Here is a 4,716-nt window from a genome sequence, read left to right on the forward strand (position 1 = left end):
GGTCTTCCAGAGAAAAGGGATGGTTATGGCAAGAAGGAGGTGTCACTAGAGGAAGCCAGCGAGTTTCTTCGCATAATTCAGCAGAGCGAGTTCAAGGTTATTGAGCAGCTCAACAAAACCCCGGCCAGGGTGTCGCTGTTGGAATTACTCATGAGCTCGGAACCTCATCGGGCTTTGCTAGTAAAGGTTTTGAACGAGGCCCACGTGGCCTAAGATATCTCTGTGGAAGGCTTCGGAGGGCTTGTTAATAATATCACTGCCAACAACTATCTCGCCTTCGCCGAAGAAGAAATCCCTGCCAAGGGAAGAGGGCATAACAAGGCTTTGCACATCTCAGTCAAGTGTATGGACCACGTTGTAGCCAAGGTGCTCATCGATAATGGTTCCAGCTTAAACGTGATGCCCAAAAGCACCTTGGAGAAATTACCGTTTAATGCTTCCCATCTAAAGCCGAGTTCCATGGTAGTTCGTGCCTTCGACGACATCCGCCGAGAGGTTAGGGGAGAGATTGACCTTCCGGTACAGATAGGCCCTCACACCTGCCAGGTTACCTTTCAAATCATGGACATTAACCCCCCTTACAGTTGCCTGTTGGGATGCCCATGGATCCATTCAGTGGGAGTCGTTCCCTCAACACTCCATCAGAAATTGAAGTTCGTAGTGGAAGGGCATTTGGTCATCATATCGGGCGAGGAGGACATCTTGGTGAGTTGTCCATCCTCTATGCCATATGTGGAGGCCGCAGAGGAGTCGTTAGAAATCGTTTTCCAGTCTTTCGAGGTGGTAAGCATTTCCTCCGTGGACTCCTTTTCTGGGCAACCTTGCCTATCAGATACGGCAGTAATGGTGGCCCGGATAATGTTGGGGAATGGCTACGAGCCCGGAATGGGTTTAGGCAAGGATAACGGTGGTATAACTAGCCTGATAAGTGCCAAAGGAAATCATGGGAAGTTTGGGTTAGGCTACAAACCCACGCAGGAAGATATAAGGAAAAGTATCACGGGAAGAAAAAGCAGAGGTCAAGGCTCACGATTAAGACAAGAAGACGAAGGAAGCCCACCCTGCCACATAAGTAGGAGCTTTATAAGCGTGGGTCTAGGGGACGAAGGCCAAGTCATTGCAATATGCGAAGATGATGCTCCGAGTGGTTCGGATTTGGTACGACCATGCCCTCCTAATTTCCAACTAGGAAATTGGCGAGTGGAGGAGCGCCTAGGCATTTACGTGACAAGCATAATGTAAACCTTTTACAGCTTTAAGAAACTCTATAGTTGGGCCTAGTCTTTAGAGTTTCCTTTTGTTAAGGCTTTGAGTCTTTTGCTCTTGAATCTATAATATAAAGATCTTCTCTTTCATCTGTTCCTGCGTCTCTACCCATTCTCATCCATTTGCATGTTTATTTCTTTATGTTTAAAACGCCAGATCCGATGACGAGTCCCTTGAAGGTACTAATACCTGGGACCTGCCCATCGACTTCGAGCAAGAAACGAATAAAACAGAAGACGAAGAGGACGAGGATGTGGGACTTTCCCCGGAGTTAGAAAGGATAGTTGCCCAGGAGGACCAAGAAATGGGGCCTCATCAAGAAGAGACAGAACTAGTAGACTTGGGAACTGGCAGTGGGAAAAAGGAAGTAAAGATAGGCACGGGTATGACCACGCCTATCCGCGAAGAATTAACAACCCTGCTAAGAGATTACCAAGACATCTTTGCTTGGTCCTACCAAGATATGCCCGGTTTGAGTTCTAACATTGTACAGCACCGATTACCCCTAAATCCCGAGTGTCCCCCGGTAAAGCAGAAACTGAGAAGGATGAAGCCCGAGACATCCTTGAAGATAAAAGAAGAGGTAAAGAAAAAATTTGACGCTGGGTTTTTGGCTGTCACTCGGTACCCAGAATGGGTTACCAACATTGTACCAGTCCCTAAGAAGGATGGGAAGGTGCGGATGTGTGTGGATTATCGGGACTTGAATCGGGCCAGCCCCAAAGACAATTTTCCTTTACCGCACATCGATATTCTTGTAGATAATACGGCCAGTTTCGCTTTATTTTCCTTCATGGATGGGTTCTCCGGTTACAATTAGATAAAAATAGCGCCCGAGGATATGGAAAAGACTACCTTCGTCACCCTGTGGGGGACTTTCTGTTACAAGGTGATGTCCTTCGGACTCAAGAATGTCGGGGCAACTTATCAACGAGCCATGGTAGCTTTGTTCCACGATATGATGCACCGAGAGATCGAGGTCTACGTGGACGACATAATTGCCAAATCTAAATCCGAGGAGGAACACCTCTTCAACCTGCGGAAGTTGTTTGAAAGGCTTAGGAAGTATCAATTGAGATTGAACCCCGCTAAGTGCACTTTTGGGGTCAAATCGGGGAAATTGCTAGGTTTCATTGTAAGCCAGAAGGGGATAGAGGTAGACCTCGAAAAGGTGAAGGCCATCCTCGAGATGCCGAAACCCCGTACTGAGAGGCAAGTCCGAGGTTTCCTGGGACGTTTGAATTATATTGCCAGATTCATATCACAGCTCACTGCTATTTGTGAGCCATTGTTCAAACTCTTACGCAAAAACCAAACTGACCGTTGGAATGGGGATTGTCAAGAAGCATTTGGGAGGATCAAAAAGTGTCTCATGAATCCTCCTGTGCTTATGCCACCGGTACCCGAAAGACCTCTCATCTTGTATATGATGATTTTGGACGAGCCGATGGGATGTATGTTGGGGCAACATGACGAGTCTGGAAAGAAGGAGCGCGCCGTCTACTACTTGAGTAAGAAGTTCACGGCCTGTGAAATGAATTACTCCCTGCTCGAGAGAACGTGTTATGCTTTAGTCTGGGCGTCCCATCGTCTAAGACAATACATGCTGAGCCATACCACCTGACTGATATCCAAGATGGACCCAGTTAAGTACATTTTTGAAAAGCCAGCTCTTACGGGACGAATTGCCCGGTGGCAAGTCCTGCTATCCGAGTTTGATATAGTTTACGTCACCCAAAAGGCGATAAAAGGAAGCGCCTTAGCAAATTATTTGGCTCAGCAGCCCCTCAACGACTATCAGCCCATGCATCCCGAATTCCCGGATGAGGACATCATGGCCTTGTTTGAGGAAAAACTAGACAAGGACCGGGACAAATGGACCGTGTGGTTTGATGGAGCATCAAATGTTCTAGGCCATGGCATTGGAGTAGTATTGGTCTCTCCGGACAATCAATGTATACCTTTCACAGCCAGGCTGGGGTTTGACTGCACTAACAATATGGCTGAATATGAAACATGTGCCCTGGCCGTCCAGGCAGCGATTGACTCCAATGTCAAGCTACTCAAGGTGTATGGGGACTCAGCATTGGTGATCCATCAACTGAGAGGGGAATGGGAAACTAGAGACCCCAAGCTGATACCCTACAAAGCCTATATCAAGGAGCTGACTAATTCCTTTGATGAAATCTCCTTCCATCATGTTCCCCGGGAGGAAAATCAAATGGCGGATGCGCTTGCTACTTTGGCATCCATGTTCCAACTAACGCCACACGGGGATCTACCATACATCGAGTTCTGGTGTCGTGGTAAACCTAGGCATTGTTGCCAGGTGCAAGAGAAACGGGACGGTAAGCCTTGGTATTTCGATATCAAACGATACGTCGAAAGCAAAGAGTACCCACCGGAGGCCTCCGACAATGATAAAAGGATGTTGAGAAGATTGGCGGCCAATTTCTTTGTGAGCGGGAGCATACTATATAAAAGAAGCCACGACATGATTCTCCTGCGATGCGTGGATGCCAAAGAGGCGAACCACATGATTGAGGAAGTCCACGAGGGTTCATTTGGAACGCACGCCAATGGGCATGCTATGGCCAGGAAAATCTTGAGAGCAGGTTATTACTGGCTCACCATGGAAAGTGAGTGCTGCGTCCCTGTAAGGAAATGCCACAAGTGTTAAGCATTCACGGACAATGTCAATGCTCCACCACATCCTCTAAATGTCATGGCCACGCCATGGCCCTTTTCCATGTGGGGAATAGATGTAATTGGAGCCATAGAGCCCAAAGCTGCAAATGGACATCATTTCATCCTAGTGGCGATCGATTACTTCACTAAATAGGTTGAAGCCGCGTCATACGCTAGCGTCACCAGGAGTGTGGTGGTCAAGTTCATTAAGAAGGAGATCATCTGCCAATATGGTTTGCCGAGGAAGATCATCACGGACAACAACACTAATTTGAATAATAAGATGATGGGGGAAATGTGCGATGAGTTTAAAATCCAACATCACAATTCCACGCCCTACCGACCAAAGATGAACGGAGCGGAGCCGTGGAAGCAGCCAATAAGAATATCAAGAAGATTATCCAAAAGATGACCGTGTCATACAAAGATTGGCATGAGATGCTCCCATTCACGTTACACGGTTACCGGACTTCAGTGCGCACGTCAACCGGGGCAATGCCATTCTCATTGGTATATGGAATGGAGGTTGTGCTACCGTTTGAGGTAGAAGTCCCGTCATTAAGAATCTTGGCAGAATCCGGATTAGAAGAATTAGAGTGGGCTCAAACGCGCTATGACCAACTCAACCTTATTGAAGGTAAGCGCTTAACGGCCATGAGTCATGGGTGCCTGTATCAGCAGAGAATGAAGAATGCATTTGACAAAAAGGTACGCTTGCGCAAGTTCCATGAGGGAGATCTGGTGCTAAAAAAGATGTCACAT

The sequence above is a fragment of the Glycine soja genome, chromosome 7 (assembly GCF_004193775.1).
Source record: "Glycine soja cultivar W05 chromosome 7, ASM419377v2, whole genome shotgun sequence".
Classification (NCBI taxonomy): Eukaryota; Viridiplantae; Streptophyta; class Magnoliopsida; order Fabales; family Fabaceae; genus Glycine; species Glycine soja.